Source organism: Cibotium barometz, chromosome 32, assembly GCF_041138505.1.
Source record: "Cibotium barometz isolate CiBa-2024 chromosome 32, ASM4113850v1, whole genome shotgun sequence".
NCBI classification, from domain to species: Eukaryota; Viridiplantae; Streptophyta; class Polypodiopsida; order Cyatheales; family Cibotiaceae; genus Cibotium; species Cibotium barometz.
The window spans coordinates 389,055-404,679 of record NC_141077.1 but is presented as its reverse complement, the minus strand read 5'-3'; the positions used below and the strand labels follow the sequence as shown (position 1 = coordinate 404,679).

Sequence of the window (15,625 nt, the reverse complement as noted above, 5' to 3'; positions counted from 1 at the left end):
GATCAGTGTGATCAGTAATGATCTTGACTACGTTAGAGTAAAAAGTTATCTTGGTGGAATCGCCCGTGCTTTCCGGGTAAGGGAAGTTTTTCGGGTTCGGTTTTGGAAAAACCGACGGATTAGTCTCTTGTCTGGATATCCGTGGACGAGGCCCCGAGTGTGGGTCCCTGCCCCGCGCATGAAGTACTACTTCCGCTGCTAGTACCCCGAATCCGTCGCATGGTGGGGACAGGGATCTCACAAAGGAGCTCTTGATGAACATACCTCTATCTTCATCCATACATTCATGGAGCTAAGAGTTGCAATATGATATGATCAAGTCTTGGTCACTTGTGATATATATGTTATTTGTATTATAGTCTTGGTGATGCCATAGAAGATTGCCCTCAAACAAAGTCCTCAACTCCCCATGAAAGTTTGAAACCACCACTGTCCTGTCCTGAAAGTAAGAAACAAGTTATTTTTATATATAAAGATGAAAACTGTGACCGAGTCATAAACTGTGTCCTGCTCACTCACTTCTGTCAGCTGAAAATTTCTTACCTACTACCACATCCCTATATAACCTAAATATCAGCACCATGTGAGGGATTCCCAATATAGCATTCAAAGCCCCCAAAGAAAAAAAATGACAAGATGCACATCAAGGATTTGGAGGTTCTCATTGTCTTGTTTCACACGCAACTTCTCAATGAACTGCTCAATAAAATCTTCCTGCTTATTTCGGTGAGACGAAGATGCCTGAAATCTGTGCCAACCTCTATGGATAAAATTTTCAAAGGGACATGACCCATAGCTCTTTTTTTTCTGAGAAAAAGATCCTTCTATTAGTTAATGAAAAAAATAAGCCACAAAGGGCTAGGTACAACCACGAAGGACTAAATACAATCATGACCCATAGCTCTTTCGTAAATCAGTAGCATTATTGATCGACTAAAAATGTGACCAAATAAAAACCTCAATACGAGTCATTAAGGGTGACTTCACATCACACACCTAGCTAGCTTCTCATTCCATTGCCATGACAGATCCAACTATCCTAGTACCAGTCCCAAGGTGTGCCCTCTCTGAGGCCACCATAAGAAACTGTACATATGAATGAAACAAATTGGCACACAATCATACCTTTTCTTGATTTTCGAGACATGCTCATTTGGGATGTAATACAAAAGTGTGTAATTCTTCAGGTGTCAAACACATTATAGATTCTACAATCCACTGCCTCATCAGTTCCTAGTGAATTAAGAAAGTATGCTTTATAGGGAAGGCATCCTTAACTACCTTCATAGTTCAAGGAGTAGGAAGTGATCATGGAAACAACGATTCGGCATGACGGGCAGTGCAGGCATTTTCGAATATGCATTATGTCGAATGGGTGGATATAGAGCCACTCCATTCCATCATGATGATGGGGAGGTGACACATTAGCTAGGTTTGTTGGGTACAACAATCCTCTGATCAACACATTAGCCCTTTGAGAAGACTTGACCCAGCTCCTTTGACCTGTTAGCTAAAATGGCACCAACCTCGACCATGATGTGCATGTATTGTTGCAGCCAAATGCTTACCCATCCTGGGTTGAGTATATGAGAACCTTGCTGTTCACATCATCAAATTTGACAAATCTGTCCCTCTTTAGTGACTCTGATCCAAAAAGACCAAAGCCTACATTTGGCTGTCCTTTGTGAATGTACTTGCAGTAAACACAACCACAAACAACTCAAATTTAGGAATTTTGGAAAATATGCACAATTTTCGGACAATTCTTTGTTAGATCCAATACAATGTTTACTGTGCGATATGCAAGATTTATTATTAGATGTTCTCAACAAGCATTTGAATAATGCGATATGAGTTATGTACTATTGTACATTTATAACAAGTATATATGAATGTTGGTGGGATGTAAATTTGCCTGCACACACACACACACATGCACACCAAGAATTAAGTTTGTTTATATCACATAGCCTCTAGTTGACCATCAAACACAGAAACTTTAACAAAGAAAGGATATTTAATGTAACTTTAAGTTGTAAGAAAGACTAGGTGATAGAATTAAAAAGATCACCATCTGTATTGAATCAAAATTCTTGAACAATGGGTGAACCATAAATTTAAAAGCTTAAGAAAGCCTTACAATCTGAATAATGATTGAACTATGAGTTTGGTAGCTTCATACAACATTCCTAAAAGATTACGAAGCTAGTTGCCCATGTGCTAACAAATCATTCTTGCTCAACTGCACTGACGTGTGATGGTGCCTCACTTTCATGTTGATTCAATTGATTCTGTTTGGCCTTGAGTATTATAGCCTTTGGAATCTTGATTTTCTCTGGAAGTCGTCCACCCTTGGGCTTCCATGCCCAAATGATGCAGCTAGTGTCTTCCCAGCGCTGAGGATCATTTCTGTTCTCTCGCCAATACTTGTTCCAGCAATCCTTATAAACCTCCACATCACTTGCATTCTTCTTCTTTGAAATTGGTGCCCAATATTGTATCTAAACTTGTAGGTAGTTTATCGAGTTGTTGTTTTGATCAACATGAAGGTTAAGAGGCTCAGCTTTTTTGCATACACTCCTTGGCCAAAAGTCATGAAATCCAATGTCTTCCCTTGCACTAGGGGTCTGCATGTTTAGCATAAGATTCTCCCAATAGGCAAGGACCAAATTGATCCACTTAGCATAATCACTTTGGTCTCCTTTCTCTTGCAAGTGCTCTTTGACATGTTTTTTAAGCCCTCCACAACCTTCTCATTTTCCTTAACATACTTAAAGGGTGGCAAATACATAACGATTCTTATTTTCAGAACCACAATTGTCAAGTTGCAACAACAACGTCCTTGGCAATCTCTTGAAAAATGTCCTTGAATTTGATGGCATTAAACTTGTGGCATTGACATTGCCCCTATCCTGCACATGTGTGTTAGTATGAAAGACTGACTGCATATGTGAAGAACAATTTCCCTCTATATCCACATTTGTCTCTACATGTGTCTCTACAACTGCATCCTTAATGCTCTACTTGCAATATGCGTTTCTCTCCTTTAGCACTTCCATATGAAAGACTGACTGCATATGTGAAGAACAATTTCCCTCTATATCCACATTTGTTTCTACATGTGTCTCTGCATCTGCATCCTCAATGCTCTGCTTGCAATATGCGTTTCTCTCCTTTAGCACTTCCATATGAAAGACTGACTGCATATGTGAAGAACAATTTCCCTCTGTATCCACATTTGTTTCTACATGTGTCTCTGCATGTGCATCCTCAATGCTCTGCTTACAATAAAAATTAAGTTTTTTATTTTATTTAAGTGTTGTTATTCAATTGATTTCTATATATACTAGAAATTAGTATATTATTATTTAGATATTTAAAGACACACATGTTAACTTTGAGAGAGATATTTAAATTATTTTTTAATAATCGAAAAAAATGAGTAAACAAAATTCTGCTTAAGTGAAATTTAAGAAAAATCCATAAGACATAAAGATGCACTTTCAAGAAGCGCCGTGTATAGTTGGATAATTATCCAAAAAACACAAGTATACAAAATTTTACTTAAGTGAAACACAAGAGAAATGCATGAGGTATGTACTAGTTAGTGACCCGTGCGTTGCTGCCCCCTTGCACGTTACCCTTAACGCTCGAGCATGAGGAGCTGCCAGGTGGCAATTCCTAACACATTAGTGTGGATAATAGTAGGGAATATTTGGAAACATATGACATAGAATAAGCATATGCCGCCTTAATTGAGACAACTGTATGAAAATATCATCTAATCCCTACCATCAATATAAATTGCTATATACATATAGCACTTTTGCACATACACCCCAGCATGCATGCACATGAATATGTAGTTGTGTGTGTGAGGAGTAAAAAAGGGAACTTAAATTATGGGGGTGTGAATTCACACCAGCTAGGCCCAATCGCACGGTAGTAGGCTAGACCCATGGGATCAGATGGGGCTAGGCTAAGTATGGATCTGGTCAAAGTCACACGGATCAAATAAGGAAAAGCGAGTGGCTGGTTGGGTGGACCTGGGATTATGGGTGCTTTCTAAAGATGAGACCCAATCTGTTTGAAAACTTAAACACTTGGGAAAAATGCACATTAGTTTTAGATTTAGAGATTTAGAAAATCTTGGTAGAATTGGTCACCTTCATAATCGAGGAGTCAAGACATCATGTTTAACCTCAAGGATGTAAGATTCCTCCCCAGCCTCTCAAAATGTCCAGCATCTTCCCCTGTAATCAATCCCTCTTCAGAAATATAAAAGACTTGTTTCTAACTGTTTTAACCTAGAGAGAGAAAATATTCTAGAGAGAGAATATTTAGATTTTTAATATTTTCGGATAGAAAATTATCTCATCTTATTAAAATAAGTTCCCCTGAAACAAAAATTCAAAAAAGAACTTTCCAATGTGCAATTGGAATTCATTGGAAATGGGTATAAAGGACCTTAGCCTAAGGGTCTAGATTTTCAGAAATTTTTGATTATGGTCCAATTAAGGTTCCTATGGCCCAATAGCATCAATCCATGTGTAGGGAGGAGATAAATCCAATTTGTAAAAGAAGATACCCAAAAATGAGTAAATGCTCACATAAGATGAAGAGTTGAAAATGTACAAGGTTTATTAGTAAAAAACTATGAGCAATATTAAAAATATGAGATATTTTGGGTATCCAAAAATGAGTAAATGCTCACAAAAGATGAAGAGTTGAAAATGTACAAGGTTATTAGTAAAAAACTATGAGAAATATTAAAAATATGAGATATTTTGGGTATCCAAAAAATGAGTAAATGCTCACATAAGATGAAGAGTTGAAAATGTACAAGGTTTATTAGTAAAAAACTATGAGCAATATTAAAAATATAAGATATTTTGGGTATAATGATTCCATTTTGACACATATGTAAGGAAGGGGAGTTTTTTAAAGGAGGTGCATATTTCACATGCTTGAATGAGTTTTAAACTCATAAAAATTGAGATATTTCATCTCTCCTCTCTCCTAATTCAAGTCTAGTTACAAAAAGTTAGCTCAACTGACCTAAAAATGGTCAAAAATTGACCAAACTGATTTGGAAAATTCTAGAATCAGTTTGTTTGGTTAGGAGCTCAATTTTTCCTATAAATAGAAGCCTCTCCCTTGTTGAAAAATATATAGTGTTTATGAATCGTTACTCTACTCCACCTAAGCCAAGAACTATGAATTCATTAATAATTCACTAGTTTTTGGAGCTTCCCTCTTTCTTCAATCCCCATTAGTGGCTCCATCAACATACTTAACCAATTGATTGGTTGGGGGCCTCTACCGTGAACAAAGAATCAAGCAATTTGTAAGGTAAATGGTGAATTTTGATCTTTTTTATAATTCCTCAATGTTTCTCTCTTCTCAACCCCTCTCAAGCTTGAGAAGCTTAATTGGAATGATTTTTGAATGCTATTGAAGTTAATTGATGAATGTTAGTGAAGAGTTACATAATTTGATGAATGCTATTGAAGTTAATTGATTAATGATAGTTAAGAATTACATAAATTTCCATTTATGCTTAATTCTAATGGTTTTTATGTAATTTCTCTCTCTCACTCAAGAAATGGTCATACTCATGACCCATTCTCAATCCAAATGAAGCTTTTCATAAAGCTTTTCCTTCATCCAAGATTAAGCTATACTTGAGGCCAAATTAATGGCTTTCTTTTATGCTTTTAGTTTATGTATATTGATGGTCCAATCTATTATGGATTGATGATCCAATTAGAGACCATTCTAATTATTTCCTTAATGATAAGCTTTATCCCTTAGAAAAATTGAGATTTATCAGTCATAGCAGCGGAGCTATGGTAAAATTTTTATAAAAATTATGCATAAAATAATTTCATTCAAAGCATGAAAAGAGGACTTCCTACCATATTCTAGGAATTATCATCCTAGATAATTGAAAGATATTCATTGTAATCATAGAGAAATCGATTTTTATATTATACATAATTGATTTTCATGCATAGAGGTATGTATAAAAGATTATTATTCTAACATAAAAGTGTTACTTTTATCATAATTAGATTTCATGCATAGAGGTATGCATAAAAGATTATTATTTTAATGTAAAAGTGTTACTTTTATCATAATTGAATTTCATGCATAGAGGTATGCTTAAAAGATGATTATTTTATTACAAAAGTGTTACTTTTAGCATAATTGAATTTCATGCATAGAGGTATGCATAAAAGATGATTATTTTATTACAAAAGTGTTACTTTTAGCATAATTGGATTTCATGCATAGAGGTATGCATAAAAGTTGATTATTTTATTATAAAAGTGTTACTTTTATCATATTTGAATTTCATGCATAGAGGTATGCATAAAAGATGATTATTTTATTGTAAAAGTGTTACTTTTATCATAATTGGATTTCATGCATAGAGGTATGCATAAAAGTTGATTATTTTATTATAAAAGTCTTACTTTTATCATATTTGGATTTCATGCACAGAGGTATGCATAAAAGTTGATTATTTTATTAAAAAAGTGTTACTTTTATCATATTTGAAATTCATGCATAGAGGTATGCATAAAAGTTGATTATTTTATTATAAAAGTGTTACTTTTATCATATTTGAATTTCATGCATAGAGGTATGCATAAAAGTTGATTATTTTATTGTAAAAGTGTTACTTTTATCATATTAGATTTCATGCATAGAGGTATGCATAAAAGATATTCTTTTTATACTAAAAGTGTGATTTTCATCATAAAGGGATTTTATGCATAACTTAGATGCATAAGAGAAATTCTTTTATTCTAAACGTGTAATTCCTACCAAATTGAATTTATGCATAGGAAGATGCATAAAAGATTGATTCAAAAGTGTCATTCTCATCTAAATTGAATTCATGCATAGGAAGATGCATAAAAGATTGAATTTTAATTCAAAAGTGTCATTTTCATTTAAAATGAATTTATGCATAGGAAGATGCATAAAAGATTGATTTTTACTTCGAAAGTATTAATCTCCTTAAATGGAATTTATGCATAAATAAATGTGTGAAGAAATCTTATATCAAATATAAGAATTCTCTTGTATTCTATAAATAGAAATGAGATGTGATAGGATGTGATAAGAGGTGTATAAGATGTGATAAGAGGTGATACGATGCTTATGAAATAAGTTAGGAGGTGATAAGATGAATTAAGATGTGTATGGGATGAGGTAAGAAGTGTATGTGATAGGATAAGATGTATATGGGTTGTGATAGGGCGAGAATGGATGTGATGTAAAAGATTAGATGTGAAGGCATATGGGGTTATATGAATGGGAATGTGGAAATGGATGTATGTGAAAATGGATGTATGTATGTGGATGTGTGGATGTGGAGATGGGAGTGTGGATGTATGAATTTGAAAATGGATGTATGCATGAAGATGTATATGCATAGATGTGAATGTGGATGTAGATGTATGCATGAAGATGTATATGCATAGATGTGAATGTGGATGTAGATGTGGATGTATAGATGTGAATGTGAATGTGGATGTATGCATGAAGATGTATATGCATAGATGTGAATGTGGATATAGATGTGGATGTATAGATGTGAATGGGAATGTGGATGTGGATGTATGTGAATGTGGATGTAGATGTGGATCTATAGATGTGAATGTGGAATGTGGATGTGGATGTATGTATGTATGTGGATGTAGATGTGGATGTATAGATGTGAATGGGAATGTGGATGTGGATGTGGAAGTGGATGTAGATATGGATGTATAGATGTGAATGTGGAATGTGGATGTGGATGTATGTACGTATGTGGATGTAGATGTGGATGTATAGATGTGAATGGGAATGTGGATGTGGATGTATGAATGAGGACGTGATAGTGGACGTATGCATGTATGTGGATGTAGATGTGGATGTATAGATGTGAATGGAAATGTGGATGTGGATGTGGATGTGGATGTGGATGTAGATGTGGATGTATAGATGTGAATGGGAATGTGGATGTGGATGTGGATGTGGATGTGGATGTAGATGTGGATGTATAGATGTGAATGGGAATGTGGATGTGGATGTATGTGAATGTGGATGTAGATGTGGATCTATAGATGTGAATGTGGAATGTGGATGTGGATGTATGTATGTATGTGGATGTAGATGTGGATGTATATATGTGAATGGGAATGTGGATGTAGATGTGGATGTATAGATGTGAATGTGGAATGTGGATGTGGATGTATGTATGTATGTGGATGTAGATGTGGATGTATAGATGTGAATGGGAATGTGGATGTGGATGTATGTATGTATGTGGATGTGGATGTATGAATGAGGACGTGATAGTGGATGTATGCATGTATGTGGATGTAGATGTGGATGTATAGATGTGAATGGGAATGTGGATGTGGATGTGGATGTGGATGTAGATGTGAATGTGGAATGTGGATGTGGATGTATGTATGTATGTGGATGTAGATGTGGATGTATAGATGTGAATGGGAATGTGGATGTGGATGTATGTATGTATGTGGATGTGGATGTATGAATGAGGACGTGATAGTGGATGTATGCATGTGGATGTGGATGTATGGATGTGTATGTATGAATGTGGATACGGGATGTGGATGTATAAATGAGGATGTGAAAATGGAGGTAAGTATGTAGATGTGGATGTATGGATGTGAATGTGGATGTGGATGTGGATGTATGGATGGGATATGGATGTGAATATATGATATGTAATGTGAAGGAATCTAAAGTGAAGAGATGGAAAATGATGTGATTGGATGAATACACATATAAATGGAATGTGGAATAAGTAATGTGGATTAATGAGGGATAATGTGGAAAGATGAGAGTTAATATAGAAACTATATTTGTAAATGCTGTTTGTAAATGGCTGTTTTATGTCAAGAATGCTGGGGAAGCATTTTGACCGTCTTGTGATTAAGGTCGTGGATAAAGTTGCAACTGCTGACGGAGAGTCAACGGAGGACGTCTCGCGTGGCAAGGTCGGCTGAGGTCTTGACCAGCCTCGCTTCGATTAAAATGGTGAGCTTCCGGTACGGTGGATGAGGGACCAAGGAAGCGGCCTATGAGTGAAGCGCTAGGTCACCTGCAAAGGATCCTAGAGGGTGCTGACCATACGGTGCTCGGGCTCTGGGTCGCCCAGGATACCCACGCGTGCGTCGAGGAAGATATTGGAACAAGGAGTAAGTGTTGTTTTGTGAAACCGGGCATGGATCTGGTTGATTGACCTTGCTGGTCTTCAATGGATGAGTCCATGGCTCTTTATATGAATCTGTTGGTTGATCTTGCTGATCTTCAACGAGAGTCCATCTTGATTTTTATAAGTGATTATATTGCCGAGTATTATGGGCTAGGAACTATTGAAAAGGCCCCTATGTGGACAGGCGGTGAGCGTTCTAGTTGCCAATGATGCCATAGATACTCTGATGAAGGAATGATGGGAAATTATGAATCAACCGGATAAATTGGAAGATTGTGATCAGTGGTACTATGGTTTCATTAAAGGATTGTTTTAAAGTTAGCTGATGCTAAGAAAAAGGCAATTTCATATTGGGTGTGTAAGTGGTGTGGCTAGTTTTATGTTTGCATGAACTTCCGGCTAGGGGGCCTTGGAACTCTTTTCCTTGGTACCCGGGACAAAACCTAACCAAATTCCAAATTGGATCCCATCACTACAGTGGTTGGGCGGTTGGCTAACCCATGGGATCGGATGGGGTTAGGCTGGACTGATGGATCCGTAAATCGAGACTCAATTTCTGTTATTACGATAGATAAAGTTAATCTCGGATAGTAATTGTTCTATGGATAGGAATCAACGGTTGTGCCTCTTGATGGGGAAAAAGCGTTGATCCCAATGATCCAAGTGCAAGTTTCTTCCTTGATCCGACCGAGTATCTTATTGGTGCAGTCGGATCAGCGTGATCAGTAATGATCTTGACTACGTTAGAGTAAAAAGTTATCTTGGTGGAATCGCCCGTGCTTTCCAGGTAAGGGAAGTTTTTCGGGGTTCGGTTTTGGAAAAACCGACGGATTAGTCTCTTGTCCGGATATCTGTGGACGAGGCCCCGAGTGTGGGTCCCTGCCCCGCGCATGAAGTACTACTTCCGCTGCTAGTACCCCGAATCCGTCGCATGGTGGGGACAGGGATCTCACAGTTGGTATCAGAGCCAATTGGTTAATAAAGATCAACTGAGAAGCCAAATATGTCAAAAATTTATCAAGAAGCACAAAAAGGTTGTAATTGTGTGATATAATTCATACAATTTGATATTCAAACTGAAATTCGTAATTTGGTAATTGGGTCTTCAGATGGAAGTACCGCAATTATATAGAATCCCTGACTTGCTTGAGGCCTAGACATGATGGTATTTACCTTATAATTCCAAGGACCGTGACTACCCGTATATACCGAGAGTATACTGCAGCTCTTTACTGACAGTATATACGAGTAAATCTAAGACTTGAAATTATAAGCATTAATACTATCCAGATGATGAATTCGAATGTGGTTGATATGATTTTTAATTCTGTTTGAGAACTGATGAATTGATTTGGATTTTGATTGAAAAATGATGATCCCTGAAATTTGGTTGAAATGTAATAAGCTGAGAGAAACCTCAATGAGGATGAATGGGACGAGTCCCTGTGATGATATTCATAACTGGAATGATGATAATGATTTCAGTAAATCACTAGGAGATTAGTGGATTGTGCTGTCAAATTGCTACTGTTAACACTTGACTCGGTATATCAAGTTAAGGGATGACAAATTGAGAACTTGCTTGACTGAAATTCCCGTGGAGGAATGTTCAGAAAGAAAAATTTTCGATCTAATGGACCATTATCGTGTTAAAGATATGAATGATATGATCTGAAATGAATTGTTATTTAATGATGAGTTCTATATAAGGGATATTTATTCCCGTATTCCGTTGGGTTGGCCAGAATATAAGGAACCCCAGAATAAATTGGATCTTAAGAAAAAGAGTTGTCCTCTACTTTACGAGATGAGGACATCTCGCACTTTTTAAGTGGGGTAGAATGTAAGATTCCTCCCCAGCCTTCGAGGTATGCAGGAGTGAGAACCTCCCTTTCTGATCTTATAATTTATTCCCTCTCTAAATAAAAGAAAGATTCTGTTTAAAAAAAGGAATACCTTTCCCCAGAATACTTCTCAAAAGTCCCACCTGTTTTAAGGATTATGAACGATGAGTTCGGAAGTGAGAACCGGTGTTTTGGATGCCAAGGTTTTGGTCATCAATAAAAAGACTGCCCAGGATCGACAGAAGCAGTATGCAGATAAAAAGAGGGCAGTTAGAGAATTCAAAGAAACAGATATGGTCTTCATTGAGTACGGCCCAAAAGAAGTTCTTTATCTCTTAGGAAGTATAAGAAGTTATCCCCTAGATATTGTGGGCCATATCGGATTTCAATGAAAGTAGGTGACTTAGCCTACGAGCTTTTTCTACCTCATCATCTCAAAGTTCATAATGTATTTCATGTGAACCTTCTATAGAATTATGTGCCAAACCCAAATCATGGAAAGACGGTAAAACTTCAGTGACAAGATACCGTTGGCTTCTAAGTTACGCTAGCTCCTTCCTTTATATAAGTCGTAACTTTTACTTGCCGCTCGCAGTAATCTTACTCCCATCGATCTCCTTTCTTTCTTAATCTCCTTCATGGCTTGGCAACAGGAATTAGTTTTATCCATGATGATTTCTCACCTTCAAGACGCAAGTGAGTCTGTGAAGAAGGATTTTATAGAACAATATGAGCGCTCACTTTTTCCTCAATTGGGAACGTCTGTAGCTCAGACCAAATGGCGGACCTATCAAGACATAACTAGGGTAACACCTTGGGGTCAGCAGCACTTTCGCAACAATGTCCGCTTGGCCATGGTTATTGAAGCCTTGGGTTTGGGTCCCCGATACTACTACGTCATGAGATCAAGACATCTTGGGTTTTCTGAGTGGGTCTTCTTACTGGCGTGTTTTCTTCCTCATCAGAAGATATGCCTTTACCCCGTTTTTGGCTTGCCTCTTAGAGGTCCTTTTGTTAGATCACCTCATACCATTGAGATAGGTGCGGCAATAACCAACAGAATTATTCCCATAGATGAGTTACCTTATATGTGCGCAGCTTGTGAGTGCTGCTTTTGTGATCATATGATGGACGGGCTTATGGAAGTGTAAAGAGTTCTTCTATCTTTACTGTATATGTTCCAAGAATGAATAAAGTTTAAATCTTGTTCTTGTCTTGACCCTTACTCTCTTTGAGACTTTTTTAATTGGTGGTTAATCTTAATTAAAAATTTTCTCTCAGTCTCATACTTGTGCATCTTGCGAAATTACCCCCAGTTTGCGAGATGAGGGCATCTCGCGTTTTTCAAGTGGGAGAGAATGTAAGATTCCTCCCCAGCCTCTCAAAATGTCCATCATCTTCCCCTGTAATCAATTCCTCTTCAGAAATATAAAAGACTTGTTTCTAACTGTTTTAACCTAGAGAGAGAAAATATTCTAGAGAGAGAATATTCAGATTTTTAATATTTTTGGATAGAAAATTATCTCATCTTATTAAAATAAGTTCCCCTGAAACAGAAATTCAAAAAAGAACTTTCCAATGTGCAATTGGAATTAATTGAAAATGGATATAAAGGACCTTAGCCTAAGGGTCTAGATTTTCAGAAATTTTTGATTATGGTCCAATTAAGGTTCCTATGGGCCAACAGCATCAATCCATGTGTAGGGAGGAGATAAATCCAATTTGTAAAAGAAGATACCCAAAAATGAGTAAATGCTCACATAAGATGAAGAGTTGAAAATGTACAAGGTTTATTAGTAAAAAACTATGAGCAATATTAAAAATATGAGATATTTTGGATATCCAAAAATGAGTAAATGCTCACAAAAGATGAAGAGTTGAAAATGTACAAGGTTATTAGTAAAAAACTATGAGCAATATTAAAAATATGAGATATTTTGGGTATCCAAAAAATGAGTAAATGCTCACATAAGATGAAGAGTTGAAAATGTACAAGGTTTATTAGTAAAAAACTATGAGCAATTTAAAAAATATGAGATATTTTGGGTATAATGATTCCATTTTGACACATATGTAAGGAAGGGGAGTTTTTTAAAGGAGGTGCATATTTCACATGCTTGAATGAGTTTTAAACTCATAAAAATTGAAATATTACATCTCTCCTCTCTCTTAATTCAAGTCTAGTTACAAAAAGTTAGCTCAACTGACCTAAAAATGGTCAAAAATTGACCAAACTGATTTGAAAAATTCTAGAATCAGTTTGTTTGGTTAGGAGCTCAATTTTTCCTATAAATAGAAGCCTCTTCCTTGTTGAAAAATATATAGTGTTTATGCATCGTTACTCTACTCCACCTAAGCCAAGAACTATGAATTCATTAATAATTCATAGTTTTTGGAGCTTCCCTCTTTCTTCAATCCCCATTAGTGGCTCCATCAACATACTTAACCAATTGATTGGTTGGGGGCCTCTACCGTGAACAAAGAATCAAGCAATTTGTAAGGTAAATGGTGAATTTTGATCTTTTTTATAATTCCCCAATGTTTCTCTCTTCTCAACCCCTCTCAAGCTTGAGAAGCTTAATTGGAATGGTTTTTGAATGCTATTGAAGTTAATTGATGAATGTTAGTGAAGAGTTACATAATTTGATGAATGCTATTGAAGTTAATTGATTAATGATAGTTAAGAATTACATAAATTTCCATTTATGCTTAATTCTAATGGTTTTTATGTAATTTCTCTCTCTCACTCAAGAAATGGTCATACTCATGACCCATTCTCAATCCAAATGAAGCTTTTCATAAAGCTTTTCCTTAATCCAAGATTAAGCTATGCTTGAGACCAAATTAATGGCTTTTTTCTATGCTTTTAGTTTATGTATATTGATGGTCCAATCTATTATGGATTGATGATCCAATTAGAGACCATTCTAATTATTTCCTTAATGATAAGCTTTATCCCTTAGAAAAATTGAGATTTATCAGTCATAGCAGCGGAGCTATGGTAAAATTTTTATAAAAATTATGCATAAAATAATTTCATTCAAAGCATGAAAAGAGGACTTCCTACCATATTCTAGGAATTATCATCCTAGATTAATTGAAAGATATTCATTGTAATCATAGAGAAATCGATTTTTATATTATACATAATTGATTTTCATGCATAGAGGTATGTATAAAAGATTATTATTTTAACATAAAAGTGTTACTTTTATCATAATTAGATTTCATGCATAGAGGTATGCATAAAAGATTATTATTTTAATGTAAAAGTGTTACTTTTATCATAATTGAATTTCATGCATAGAGGTATGCTTAAAAGATGATTATTTTATTACAAAAGTGTTACTTTTAGCATAATTGAATTTCATGCATAGAGGTATGCATAAAAGATGATTATTTTATTACAAAAGTGTTACTTTTAGCATAATTGGATTTCATGCATAGAGGTATGCATAAAAGTTGATTATTTTATTATAAAAGTGTTACTTTTATCATATTTGAATTTCATGCATAGAGGTATGCATAAAAGATGATTATTTTATTGTAAAAGTGTTACTTTTATCATAATTGGATTTCATGCATAGAGGTATGCATAAAAGTTGATTATTTTATTATAAAAGTGTTACTTTTATCATATTTGGATTTCATGCACAGAGGTATGCATAAAAGTTGATTATTTTATTAAAAAAGTGTTACTTTTATCATATTTGAAATTCATGCACAGAGGTATGCATAAAAGTTGATTATTTTATTATAAAAGTGTTACTTTTATCATATTTGAATTTCATGCATAGAGGTATGCATAAAAGTTGATTATTTTATTGTAAAAGTGTTACTTTTATCATATTAGATTTCATGCATAGAGGTATGCATAAAAGATATGCTTTTTATGCTAAAAGTGTGATTTTCATCATAAAGGGATTTTATGCATAACTTAGATGCATAAGAGAAATTCTTTTATTCTAAAAGTATAATTCATACCAAATTGAATTTATACATAGGAAGATGCATAAAAGATTGATTCAAAAGTGTCATTCTCATCTAAATTGAATTCATGCATAGGAAGATGCATAAAAGATTGAATTTTAATTCAAAAGTGTCATTTTCATTTAAAATGAATTTATGCATAGGAAGATGCATAAAAGATTGATTTTTACTTCGAAAGTATTAATCTCCTTAAATGGAATTTATGCATAAATAAATGTGTAAAGAAATCTTATATCAAATATAAGAATTCTCTTGTATTCTATACATAGAAATGAGATGTGATAGGATGTGATAAGAGGTGTATAAGATGTGATAAGAGGTGATAAGATGCTTATGAAATAAGTTAGGAGGTGATAAGATGAATTAAGATGTGTATGGGATGAGGTAAGAAGTGTATGTGATAGGATAAGATGTATATGGGTTGTGATAGGGCGAGAATGGATGTGATGTAAAAGATTAGATGTGAAGGCATATGGGGTTATATGAATGGGAATGTGGAAATGGATGTATGTGGAAATGGATGTATGTATGTGGATGTGTGGATGTGGAG

The 15,625-nt window shown here is 35.1% G+C and overlaps 2 pseudogenes; both read right to left on the bottom strand.

The window, feature by feature from the left end:
* Window positions 1-292: 292 nt before the first annotated feature.
* On the bottom strand, window positions 293-1,363 carry LOC147619708 (uncharacterized; annotated as a pseudogene).
* A 201-nt stretch (window positions 1,364-1,564) lies between these two features.
* Window positions 1,565-15,625, bottom strand: part of LOC147619707 (uncharacterized) — a 43,877-nt pseudogene continuing 29,816 nt past the window's right edge.